The 14,159-nt window shown below is 40.0% G+C and overlaps 2 long non-coding RNA genes across 4 annotated transcripts in view; one reads left to right on the plus strand and one right to left on the minus strand.

The window, feature by feature from the left end:
- Nucleotides 1-664: 664 nt before the first annotated feature.
- Nucleotides 665-14,159, minus strand: part of LOC147995729 (uncharacterized) — a 37,284-nt gene continuing 23,789 nt past the window's right edge. For 2 of the 3 annotated variants that reach the window (XR_015684685.1, XR_015684684.1), the window contains one exon: nt 665-1,107. This is a non-coding gene — a long non-coding RNA (uncharacterized LOC147995729). Of the gene's footprint in view, nt 1,108-1,555; nt 1,723-14,159 lie in introns of those variants that run through there. The other variant, XR_015684683.1, reaches the window with a different exon arrangement.
- Nucleotides 955-5,674, plus strand: LOC134486462 (uncharacterized). The gene is made up of 3 exons (XR_015684687.1): nt 955-1,316; nt 2,613-2,759; nt 4,322-5,674. It is a non-coding gene; the product is annotated as an uncharacterized LOC134486462 (long non-coding RNA).

The following is a 14,159-nucleotide window of genomic DNA, read 5'->3' on the forward strand; positions in this document are numbered from 1 at the left end:
ATATTAGAGGAAAGCAGACATAGGGAGGAGAGCAAAATGGAAATTTTTAAAAGTATACTTTGAGAAAAAACATGTATCAAAACACACACACACACGTGAAGATTGAAAAAAAACAAAAGCAGGTAAATTATGAATAAAATACAAATTCCTTATCTATAGGCTCCTTGCCCTGTTTGATGTATTTTGCTGTGGTGACTGATCTTGCCATTGGTCAGGGATGTCTGTGTATCGTAAGGGTATGTATGAACTGTTCAAGCTGGAAAAAATCATATTCCAAAGTCACGCAGAATGAAACGATTCTTTTTCATCGAGTCACTTTCTTCCCGGCAACCCTCTTGAAACAATTTCCATCTGTGACTTTACCTTTAGAAGTTTTAATTATTTTTAATTTCTCCCCTCGATTTTGGTGAGTGCTGCAGCGATGGGTTCAGCTGGCGAGGGGCCAGGTTTAATCAACTGCATGCGGCTTCCGTAACCTTTGGTTTGAGAAGTAAACAGGAGGAGGGCGGCAACTCAGTGGCACTTTCTCCTCTCTTTCCAACATATGTTCTTGTTTAATACGATCTCGCTCAAATAAAACAAGCCCGCGGTTATTGGTGGTCAGTGTCATGGAATACGAGCTACTATAGTTTTCCCATTAAAAAAAAATAATATAAGGCTGCAGTAAAGCAAACAGTGAGTCACTTTATTGGGTATGAAGTAATAAACCGGTGGTTAGAATGATAGCTTCTATGATGTGCCTCAGAAGAAAACAACCGTGGTTGGTAGGTTTGGTTTGGAGTGAGACTCGGGCTTAGCAGTGCCGAGGGCCAGTGCATGATGGGCGTCTGCTGTTGTGCTCTGGGCTCTTCTAGCAGCGAGAGATGTTAGCGATGCCTTCCTCTGCTGCGAGGGCAAGCACAAGTAACGGATGATAGAATGTGGAAGGTGTTGTGCTCTATCATACCTGTCCATCGTCTGCATCCAGACTCTCCATCCATAGCTGTCTGTCCCCTTCATCCAGATTTTTCAACCCTTAGCTGTCCAACCTCTGCATCCAGACTCTCCGAATGGGCAGGGACTATTCGGTTTGTACAGTTGGATTCTGTTCCGTTGTGTGAACGGCTTCTGGAAGGAAAGGAGGAAGGAAAATTTAAAAGAAACAAAAAGGAAAAGCAGAAAGGAAAAATGAATAAATCAGTAAAGAAAAAAGAAAAGAATATAAAACAGAACCGAAAGGAAGAGAAAAATGTCTGAAAAAAATTGCAGCATTTATTTTTGGGGACCTTACTGTCTCCATCGTATCCGTTATTTACTTTGATACTGTCAAATGCCAGGTGGGTATTTTTAACTTTGCTTATCTTTGTGAGTTAAATATGTGTGCCAGCACTAATAAAGTGCTTCCCAAACACAGCCTCCTCTGCTGAGCCATGCCTCAGCATGAAACACAATATTCTTCCACATCTCCCCGGTACGCAGAGACAGTAAACGAAAGCAAAGGTATTTCAACCGTGAAGGGCTGCTGAGTGCTGGATGTTGAGGAGCCCCCCACCCCCAGACCTTGGCACAATCTCACCACTGCTGGGAAGCCACCGTGGGACACAGCCTGAGTACCAGAGACCCAGAGAGCGAGACTGAACTTCATTACTCCCGGCAGGAGTAATGTTTTACAGATACCAGACGGCTGTTGTTGGATGCGGGTTCTAGTCCCCTGGAAGTGATATTGAACATCCAGGGAATTTTCTCTTAAAGATGTCATAATTCACGGCTGGATATTAACCAGATCTATGACGTGCAGCCTTGCCAAATCATCTTCTCATTCTGCTGGCTTTTACCCACCCACCCTTTCTAATACAGCAGGGGTGTTCAGTGAAATACGACTTTCTGATTGAATGAATGCCTGCAGGTCTCTGTGATAAACAGCAGTTTAAGCTCACTGTGGCTTACAATGAGAGACATGGGCCAAAATCTCCAGATGAGTTCTCTCTCTCTCTCTCTCTCTCTCTCTCTCTCTCTCTCTCTCTCTCTCTCCTTATCATAGCTGACTCTGACAAATCATTTTTATAGGGAAAAGATCAGTTTTCCTTTCGGCGCTATATAAATGTCCTTCCTTTTCTCTTTGCTCTAGATATGCCAGGCTATATTTGACATAAAGCGTTTTAATGGAAGGAAATTTTTAAAGAAAAATTGACAGAGTCATAGAATTGGTATAACCCCATTGGCCCATATTGAAGTCTGTGCGCCTTATTTCTTCCACTGCCCATCTTTGGTCCTTTTTGGGTACCAATGGTTGCCCACCCTTTTGTTACCTATTTGGGGACCTGTGGCTGACATATTTCATTTTCTACCCGTGTATTTTTACAGGCCTAAATCTGTGCTTTTTTTAGGTCTACCTAGAAAATTTTGAGTTACATCATTTGCACAAATATGTTGATGTTAACATTGAAAAACCTCTTTGCTTGAACTTGTATATTTTATTTGGCTAAAAATGGCTCATGTCTAATACATTACATGTCCTCTGGTGATACTATTTAAGCCAGGAATTCCAAAACTCACAAATACCGAATAGCCAAAAGTTCCAAAGTTGTGCACGAACACTAAACACGCAATATATCTCTTTCTTTTCCAAACAGAAATAGATTTCTCTCTGATTCGTTTGATAAATTTGACCCAAGATTTCCATTTGGAGTGACTGGAGTTCCTACTGTTTTTCTGCGTGTTGGTGGGCCAAGGCCTAATCACCTCGAGGCCCCATAGAGGCCATAAATTACCACGATGAGGTGAGCTCTGTACTCCTGTGCCTGCAGAAGAAGGCCATTTCCCTGCAGCCTATTTTGACAGGCATGAATTTAATTCATTGTTTTATGACAGATGGGGAAAGTGTACACGCTCGTAGTCTTGATTTATGGTCATTTGGGTCTGGAGGATTCTATAATTTGCAGCTAATGTGAAAACAGATGGATAGGCAGACACCAAAGGTTAGGGTGACCGCGCGTCCTGAGCTGCTTACAAATGGCGTCCATATGCGATGAGTCGCTGGGTGAGGTCTACGCTGGGTTGCCAGAGGGCCCGCCAGGCGAGCCTAGTCCTTTCTGTCCATAGTAAGTCAGTGCAAATGAGATGACATTTCTAAACCTTTGGTGTTTTGAGAGACATTCTGACCGTGTGGGGTTCTACTTTCCATTTTAGAAAAAAGAGAGAAAGAAAGAGAGAAAGAGAGAAAGAGAGAAGGAGAGGAGGAGAGAAAGAGAGAAAGAGAAAGAGGGAGGAAGGAAGGAAGGAGAGGTAGGAAGGAAAGAGGGAAGGAATAAAGAAGGGAAAGAGAAAAGAAAGAAAAGAAACCAAAACAACTTTATAAAAGGTGTATGCATATTCATTATGAAACAAACGTGATTTCACCTCAGGGCATCGGAGCTGTTTTCATTTCAATTGACAAATTTATTTTAATAAAATGATTGATTGAAAATCAGCAGTTAGGGAATTTCAAAGGAAATTCCTTGACTGGAGATGACTTTTTTTTTTTTTTTTTTTTTTTTTTGGTAGAAATGTGTTTGCGCTTAAATAATCGAGTTTCTACTTTCCAAATCATTTTGGTTTCGGGGCAGAGATAAATGGATTATCAGGTGAAATTACTTAGCTCATGCTAAAGTATTTAATACACCTTTGACTATTAAATGACCTTGCCAGAGTAATCAGCAACAGTTCCAACCCCTTTTTTGAAAAAAAAATTAAGCCTCGAGAGCAAGACAAACGAATCCAGTTCATTTCTTTTGAATTAGTTCGGGGATTAGGCAGACGCGTTAGAGACACCTTGGGCCTTGCTATTGATAATCAGGCACCCATATTGATAATCAACTTGGTTTATGTCATTTAAGTCTTACAAGCAAACTTGTCATTAATCTTAGGGCTGGTAGCAAAAGCTGTGCTCTTGCACTTTGAAAATTAGGAAGTATGAATTGCTCTTCCCTAAATAAAGCAAAATGCAGAGTAGCTAAGAGCTTGGTTTCTCTTGATAAGATCAGTATCTTGACAGTAAGAGTCAGAAAGCAATGTTCTGAAAATCAGAACTACTCTATTAGAGATCGACGGTTCACTTTTACCAGTCAAATGGCTTCTTCCGAAGGCTCAAGGGTTCAGGGTTGTGGGCACTGATTTCATCTGGTACTTCCAATTCTGGGCATTTATCTTGGTAAGGGAAAATTTAGACACTGATAATTAATTGTAATTAGCATCTAGAAAAAAATAAACCACCAAAATGCATGTTTTTCTTGTAGTTGTGGTATCCTTAAGCAGGAAACCCTTTCACTGAAAGAAAAATCACAGAATTCATCTTCCTATACAGCACTTCAAGCTGGAGATGCCAGTGTTTGCTGGTCACGTGGGAATAATCTCATCTCAAGGCACCAACAAAGTTATGTGGAAGCCAGTAAGATGAGACATGTTGGTACCTAACCACAGAGACTTCTCTTAGCTTATGAATTTGTTTATCTATTTATTGATTGATTGATAATCTTCACACCAGTGATTACAGATCACAGTATTACAGTATGTGGGTTAATAAATTGTTTCCAAATGGGGTGCTTGTTCTGTTCTAGCATGTGACCCCAGGATCCTGATCAGGAAGAAAGACTCTGCCGGAAACCAGTACACTCAGACTTCTATGACTGTTAATGAAATAAGATCCTTGTCTTTCTAAATACTTACCTAGTCTCTACTGATTAGCTGTAGAAAAAGGAAACAGAGCAAAGGCACAATGATATTTGGCATAGAAGTAAGTAGCACGGACTTTATAGTTTTTGACCTGGCTATGGTGGATATCAGTAATCTACTCAGATCCATCATAAATGTGGGGTCATAGTTCAATGCCGCGGACATTGAAAATGCAGAGGGAAGCCTCTGGGCCACTTGGCTCAGGCATCCCCTGTTTGGCTCTCAACCATTTTGCACCTTCCATGGCTCTGCCTCACTTCCATTCCTGCCAGAACTCTGTGTCCTCCTCAGACTCTAATAAAGTTTGCCTTGCCCCGTGCTAGAGGTTGGCAGTGAAATGAAGTCCTTGCATCCCCCATTCACTCCTTGGTAAATACCTTTTCCCTCTATAGCATTACCAAATGGTTTGGTTTTGATGTGATTTTTACCCTATTACTAAGAGGCTGGCTTGACTCTATTAATACTTGTTAAATTCCATTATCTACTCAAATGTCTAGGATATAACACCTGATCAATAATAATTAATTAAAAATAGGAGCCTGGAATGAAACTTGGTGATAAAGAGCTGGTCCAGCATGGGCAAGGCCCTGTGTTCAATCCCCATCATCACAAAATATGAAAGAAAATTGACCCTCAAGTCTATATAATGATGAGATTACTCTTGTTGTATTGTGAAGAAATGAAAGGCACATTTCTAACTATATCTAGTAATAAAGTTGCTTCTTAGGGACAATAACTATTAAGGGATCAGTTTCATAAACTTCTATTTTATGTCCTTTTCGCACAAATATTCAGAAAATTCCTCACTGACAGCATTTCTGACAGTTCACATAAAGTCAAAATCAACCTCCCTGGCTTTCTGTCCTGCCAACTTTTTTGTTCTGAAGGTACCCAGTGTTGACAGTTTATGAATAACCTTAAATCCTTTTTTTCTACCTATCAAAACTATGTTGCATGTAAATAAATAAATCTTTCCTAGTTTGTGTTTATGTGTGTGTTGGGTGTGTTTATGTTTAAAGAGTGGTAGCCCTGATTTTCTTGAAGCATTTTTCCCTAAGTTGACTGATTACATGTTTGGCACTCTTGGTACATTAATCTTGGGCATGAGAACACTAGGGCCAAGGACTCACTGTAGGCAGTGAGCTGCACTTGAGGCAGGACCCCAGCCAAATCCAGACCCACACTCAACTGTGCTAGACTTGGAAGGACTAGATACCTAATGGATCAGTTTCAGCAGCATTTATGCTACAACTGAAACAGCTCAGAGAAGATTAGCCTCTGAGCCTGCATGAACTACTGTACCATGTCCCCTGTTACTGAGATAACTCTCTTTGTCTTTTTGTAAATTGCATTTGTTTGTTTGTGTATTTGTCTGTGTGGGCTTGAAGGAGTAGGTGTTTGTGTGGAGGTCAGAGGACAATTTTCAGGGGTTGGTTTTCTTCTCCAACCATGTGGGTCTCCAGGTTCAAAAATAGATCATGAAACATAGATCATAGAAACATGAAAGGGATCATTCTTGATCACTGACCCATCTCTCTGGCCCTCCAGGTCTTTGAGAAATAAACTCATTATTTGTAGTTATTAAGTGATATTCCAAACCATGGACACATCTTAATTTATTTTGTCATTGTCATTTTTAGGTTGATTCCCCACTTTATCATTGTAAACTCACAAATGCCCTGGCATGTCTAAGTGCAATGACCAGTTGCTACAGTAGATTAATCTGTTTTATAATGTTTAGATCATTCTTCTTCCCCATAGGGTTATTTTGTGTGGCTGTTACTTACATAGTCTCTTCCAACCATATAATAAGCATTTTAATTTATTTACTGCTTCAGTAACAACAATGGGATGCTATGGATGATATCAAACTTATAAAATAAACCTAGGCCCGGCTTGTGGTTGGGATGTGCACACATTGTTCCTTGTGTCAACATTTACTTGTGAAAATATGAAATATTTTAAGACTATTATAATATCTAGATCCTTCAATATTGTATGTTGCAGGATATTTGATCACACCGTAAGCCCCAAGATTGTGTTATTTACTGAACAAATGTGTTTCTAGCTGTGGTGTGACTCAGCCTTAGCACACACCTTGAATTCCTCTGACTGGAATACAGATACACTCTTAGTATACACCTTTAATCCCAAACAATGAAGTTAAAGTTAGTTTGTGGAAGGAAGCACTCCTGTTTGAAAGTGATATCTAATTGAGTGGCAGAAAAAGTGATGAATCAGAAAAAGATTTGAAAAAATTGGAGATGCTCAGCTCTCATAAGAACAGAGAAGAAAGAGAGATGACTTAAGAGAGCAGTGCAGAGGAGAGAGGTCAGTTTTACTATGACGGTGGCACAGAGACAGGTCTCAGAGATAGAGAGAAAAAGATAGACACAGGTAAAGACAGAACAAGCCAGAGAATGAGAAGGATCCAGAAGATTAGACCAAATTGCCAAAGTTAGTAATGAGGAGGCTGAGAGAAAGGCCAGATTGAATCAGTCAGCTTGGAGAAGAGTTTAAGTCAGAACAGCTGAGTTGAACCAGCCAGCTGGAGTTCCGAAAGAACTAGGGAGGGGTGAGCATATTCAGCAGCAAGTCTCAGAGGCTGAAAATATTTTAGGTCTAGATAAAATTGTACAGAGGCTAGAAGCTTCCAGGACTAGGCCTACGTTTGCAGACGAGGCAAAAAGCCTAGGCAATGACAATTACATCAGAAGAAAAAGAGATACTCTTAGAATTATAGTTTCTTTTGACAACTATATCCAAAAGCAAAAACCAGAAGCAGAACCAAAGACAGTAAATGGATTTGTTTTATAGTTCTCAAAATAATAGAAAACCAGAATTTCCAAAAACTATGGATAACTGAGTACATTTAAGATCTATTTCTAGATGGAAATATTTTCATTTAGTGCCATGTTGTTTGCTCTGTAGAGCTAGTGATGAAGCCACCTGTGTTCCTTGCTAAGTGTCAATGGCTCCCTGCCTTCTGAGAATCGGGGAGGCTCATTCTTCTTGGCCACCTTGTGCTTAGGTGGCAGTGAGAGACATGCTTTGCAGTGAGTTATGTGCACGAGTGTCATGTTTCATTCTTAGGCCAGGCCATGTAATAGCTAGCAGGGAGATTAATAGCATTTGGAATAATATGGCTCACTGCAAATATAAGCTGAACACTTCTGCTGACCAGAGGTAGAAATTTGGAAGAGAGAGGAACAGTCTCACATCATGTGAAGCCACCACACACAGCCAGTAGCTGTTGATTAATGCAAAAAAAGAGAAAAGACTCACAACATAAAAGCAGGTTGACATGTGTGGAGATGCATGGGGTTATGAAGTCAGGTTTTCATGGGGGAAAATAATATACCAAGTAATATAAAAATACTGGAAGTAAAAGAGAAAGACACTCTGGTTTTGTTTTTATCTCTGGTGTTGGGATTATAAAGATATTTCTTCTTTTTTTCCCCTCAGTTTTCTGAAATAAATAAATCCCGTTACATAACATGTACCTTTAATGTCTTTGTAAACATACTTTACAGTGTCCATCTGATGTTTCAACCTGTGACTCAGAAAAGTTGATCTCCACTGTTATGAGTTTGAGTAGGACATCGTTTTTCACTCGTTTCAAAAAATGGGGAATGCCGTTATGCATAATTGAGGTCCTGGGGAATGAGTTTCATGAATGCCATACAAGTATGCTCTGGGGACCCCTATGCAACCTACTCAGTCATTCAGGATCAGGTAATGGTGCTAACTACACAGTGGCTCTGGGTAGCTTACACCGACCAATTAAGCTGCATTCATTAATGATACTTATCGGTTGCACAATTATGAGTAAGAGTGACTGATTTTCTACAAAAATAATAGTATTAGGTGTATTATTTCTTTTATAATTTGGCAACTTGGCAAGAAAAACATCTTCTATTAGTGTGCCTTTAGCCATGTATAGTAAAGGAGCTGTATTATATTGGTTTCCTTCCTCTTGTGGCCATCTTTATGGGCCTATTCACGTGAAGAACACTTCGGGTCACTTGGCATCAGCCAACAGTGTGATTTCGTCTAAACTCACTACACCTTCCTCAAGACATGCTCAGCCTGGATATCTGATTCCAAGGCAACGATAAATTAGTCTTAAAGTTGTCAGTGTTTAGATTTAGTTTCTGTATTTTTGTGCATTGATGACTGCGTAGTTTGAGAATCATGCCATGATACAGCTCACTCTTGAGAGGAATTGGTTTGTACATTTGATGTTCAGTTAAGTAGTTAGAATACTAACAACTTCGAACACATGGGCACTGGAGAAAATTTCCTGAACAAAGCACCAATGGCTTATGCTCTAAGATCAAGAATCAACAAATGGGATCTCATAAAACTGCAAAGCTTCTGTAAGGCAAAGGACACTGTGGTTAGGACAAAACGGCAACCAACAGATTGGGAAAAGATCTTTACCAATCCTACAACAGATAGAGGCCTTATATCCAAAATATATAAAGAACTCAAGAAGTTAGACCGCAGGGAGACAAATAACCCTATTAAAAATTGGAGTTCAGAGCTAAACAAAGAATTCACAGCTGAGGAATGCCGAATGGCTGAGAAACACCTAAAGAAATGTTCAACATCTTTAGTCATAAGGGAAATGCAAATCAAAACAACCCTGAGATTTCACCTCACACCAGTGCGATTGGCTAAGATCAAAAACTCAGGTGACAGCAGATGCTGGCGAGGATGTGGAGAATGAGGAACACTCCTCCATTGTTGGTGGGATTGCAGACTGGTACAACCATTCTGGAAATCAGTCTGGAGGTTCCTCAGAAAATTGGACATTGAACTACCTGAGGACCCAGCTATACCTCTCTTAGGCATATACCCAAAAGATGCCTCAACATATAAAAGAGACACGTGCTCCACTATGTTCATAGCAGCCTTATTTATAATAGCCAGAAGCTGGAAAGAACCCAGATGCCCTTCAACAGAGGAATGGATACAGAAAATGTGGTACATCTACACAATGGAATACTACTGCGCTATCAAAAACAATGCCTTTATGAAATTCGTAGGCAAATGGATGGAACTGGAAAATATCATCCTGAGTGAGGTAACCCAATCACAGAAGAACACACATGGTATGCACTCATTGATAAGTGGCTATTAGCCCAAATGCTTGAATTGCCCTAGATGCACAGAACACATGAAACTCAAGACGGATGATCAAAATGCGAATGCTTCACTCCTTCTTTAAAAGGGGAACAAGAATACCCTTGGCAGGGAAGAGAGAGGCAAAGATTAAAACAGAGGCAGAAGGAATACCCATTCAGGACCTGTCCCACATGTGGCCCATACATATGCAGCCACCCAATTAGACAAGATGGATGAAGCAAAGAAGTGCAGGCCAACAGAAACCGGATGTAGATCTCTCCTGAGAGACACAGCCAGAATACAGCAAATACAGAGGCGAATGCCAGCAGCAAACCACTGAACTGAGAACAGGACCCCCGTTGAAGGAATCAGAGAAAGGACTGAAAGAGCTTGAAGGGGCATGAGAGCCCATATGTACAACAATGCCAACCAACCAGAGCTTCCAGGGACTAAGCCACTACCCAAAGACTATACATGGACTGACCCTGGACTCTGACCTCATAGGTAGCAATAAATGGCCTAGTAAGAGCACCAATGGAATGGGAAGCCCTTGGTCCTGCCAAGACTGAATCCCCAGTGAACGTGATTGTTGGGGGGAGGATGGTAATGGGGGGGGGAGGATGGGGAGGGGAACACCCATTTAGAGGGGAGGGGAGGGGTTAGGGGGATGTTGGCCTGGAAACCGGGAAAGGGAATAACATTCTAAATGTAAATAAGAAATACTCAAGTTAATAAAAAAAAAGAAAAAGAAAAAAAAGAATACTAGCAACTTTAATTTTTCTTTCTCTCCCTCTCTCTATCTCTCATTCCCTTGATTTTTTGATTTGTAGCTCCTGCTCTCTGTAGGCATCTAAATCACTAAGAGCATCATCTCCTTTTCGACTGTTAGATGACTTAATGCATTTGTGGATTATATTTTTTGTGTGTGTCTCGTCTTAGTATGGGAAGCATCTGAGTGCCAGTGCTGTGATGTTAGCGATAAACTTGTGGGAATTATGTACAGCACAAACAGAAAGCAAGAGACCCACAGTGGAAGTATTGTTATTAGACAATACAGACTTGGAGTGAAGAGTTGCTGTCAGAGGACTGGCTTCAGCAAAACAGAATAAAAAGGCCTGCTTCATCCCTGTCTGCTTCTGCCTGGGAGGGAAAGAGCGGGCTGAGGTTCCCACATTCTCTGTAGCTAGCCTGGTGGGTAAGTGCCTTTCACAGGATACCAGCCCATGAAGCCTGGGGAAAATGCCTGCTTGTCTAATGGACAAATGCATACAGGAAGAAAGAAAAATGAGGATTCAGGGAAAGATTCTCCAATGGAAATAAGATAAATTCCAGAAATGGACTCTTTAAATGTGACTATTTACCTAGTAGAGAATTAAAAATAGTCCCTCAGGTCAAAGAAGAATATATAAGTATAGTGAGAATCTCAACAGAGAAATAAAATATTTTTAAATGCTAAACAAATATTAGGGTTGTTAAATACAGTCACTACATTAAAAATTCTCACAAGAGGGTTCTCTTAACAGGATTAATGGAGTCTATGGACCTAAGGATAAGAAAAGGAAGTAAATCATTTAAAATAGCAAACATAACAACAAGAAGCAATTTTTTATACATTATAAAAGACAACCTATCGTGAAGAAATAATAATCATAGATATATGTGCACCTAACAAAAGATTTCTGAAATACCTGAGGCAAAGCTCGAATATCCAGACATAAGTAGGCCTAGGACACATGGAGGGGTCCATGTGGAGAGTGGCTGAATGCCTCAAGAAAGCCCCAAATCTGAATTTTTCAAGTAATATCCCTGACTTTTAAATAATTACCAATTCGAACTTTTAAATATTTCCCATGGAGTTTACATAAAACATCTTCCTGATGTTTTCATCCTGCTGCTAACAATATATAATTCAACACTTCAATAATGCAGTCATACTTGCAGATAATTGCATCTTCGAGATAATCTCCCAATCTAAACAAACCAATCCACAGACACCCAAGCAGTAAGAAGCACAGTTATCGAGTCAGCTCAGGATGTCTGCTTTCTCCTACACACCATGCTTGGGGCTGAATACGGATGATAGATTATTTCATGCTTCATTAAACTTCCTGTTTCTGCCTTAAGTGGCTTCAAGATGATTTTTCTTCTAGCAGTTCTCTGTTCTGTCCTTGCTGTTCCCTTTTTCAAACTTTGTTTCTCTTAACCCCCCACCCCCTCCACCTCCAACTTTTATCTATTTCCTTAGGTTACAAAACAGAAAACGACTAAATGAAAGCCATTAGCAAAGATTCTTACCCAGCACTGCTGTGACATACACAGTGCCAAAGCCAGGAGGGCACGCGACCCCAACAGTCCCCAAGTGGGAAGTTCTTATCCTGCCTTTAAAGTTTTTAACAGTGCTTTTTTACAGCATGATTTCATATCTTATTTATTCTTTGTAACTAATCACCATCTCCTCAGATCCTCTTGCTACCAAACCTCAGTGAGAATGATACCCACAGAGTTAATATTTAGAAATATGTGCATATTTTGGCCTTAGGTGGGAAGATGGACATAGACGCTTTTTGGTTCACTATGAATGAGAAAATAGTAACAGTCACCACTATTTGTTATGTAACTATAAACCTTTGTGGAATAAAAGCTCAGTGTTATTAATTAGACAACAGTCAGATCCTGGAGACAAATCAAACAGGATTTCTTTGTTCCTAGTACAAGCTGAAAATACCAAATCCAAAATTTCCAAGTTTAAAACTTTTTGATCACTGATGGTATGAAGATGAGAAATTCCACCCCTGACCTCATGTGACAGGTTTAATTCAAACATAAACACACCAGCAGTACTATGTGCAAAAAAATTATCTTCAGGCTCCTCAAATAAGATGCGTGTGACACATAAATGGATTTTGTGCTTAGACTTGGTAAAATTACTAAGATACTTCATCATGCCTCTCCAAATATTCTAAAATCTGAAGCTTTTCAAGTAAGATTGGCTCAACAATACAATTTAATGAATGTTTTCAAAGTAACAGTCCTTACATTTGTATTCATTCAGTAATCTTTGCCTTTTCTTTACTGAGTCCTATCTCTGTTTGGTATAGAGTTGAAGGACTTTTAAAATCAAATGTGGAACAGTGCTGGGTTTATGCATTTTAAACTGACTAGAAGTACAGGTGACTTCATTATGGCTAAACTGTGTGCACATGACTGTGAGTCATGGTTTATTGAAGGGATAGAGGGTTGGATCCAGGGCTTTGAACTCTATTCCTCTGCTCTACCATGGAAAACATCACCACTAAACAATATTTACGAGATTTAGATTTCAGTCAATGGCTGATCCAAGTTATTTTGAGAATAGATATAAAAAATAGATATTAGAAGATATAAACGTTGGTCAATAATTCAGTAATTTTTTCATCGAGCTTTTCTGGGCTCAATATCATTGAGTTTTTATGATATTTCCTGAACAAGGCACATCAGAGGTTGTTATACTTTTCTATTAATTAAGCCATAGTCACTACCTTACAAGTCGGAGATTGTATTACAGCATTTAGGCAATACCATCTCTAATTATATTCAGGGAATTATTGCATATTGGGCAGTAAGAGGTTTGGAGAAAGCAAACTAATCTTGTAAATGTGGAAGGACGTTGTAGAGTTAGCGAAGTATCCAACCTTGAGCCACTGCTGTTGAATGTAAACATTCGCTCTCTTGTTTTCCTGGGTAAGAGGAGCCATTTTCCAACTCTAGTGTGAGATTTCGTCATGTGTTTTGCTGTGTCCACTGGAAGGAGTGGACACATACATAGTAGGCTTAGATTCAAGCCTCAGATGTAGCACGCTGAGCCTCCTGCACCTTTCCCTCACCACTGCAAGAAAAGCCTTCTCAAGGGATGCAGGGCTTCTTCCACATGGACCCCAGAGAAGACAAACACCCATGAGGTGTAAGGATCCCTATGGTTTCCAGGTGAACCAGTGCAGCTGACTGTGACAAATACATGTAGTCACCGTCTTCAGACACTAAGATCTGGGTGGGGCGGGGGCAGTACAGCAGGATTATCATAGTAAAAGCTGATTTATTCATACATGGACACCCTCTCAGCCACAAGGTTTGTAAGGACATTTAATACGCTATTGACCACTGCAAAACCCCAGATTAACTGACTGTAGACTTAGGAATTCTCTGAAACACTTCTAGTAAAAGATGGTGTTAATACTAATTTTCTTTCTTTTTTTAAAGATTTATTTATTTTACTTATATGAGTACACTGCAGCTGTCTTCAGAAACACCAGAAGAGTGCATGGGATCCTGTTACAGATGGTTGTGAGCCACCAGGGGGTTGC

Source organism: Rattus norvegicus, chromosome 3 (genome assembly GCF_021556685.1).
Source record: "Rattus norvegicus strain SHRSP/BbbUtx chromosome 3, alternate assembly SHRSP_T2T, whole genome shotgun sequence".
Lineage (NCBI taxonomy): Eukaryota > Metazoa > Chordata > Mammalia > Rodentia > Muridae > Rattus > Rattus norvegicus.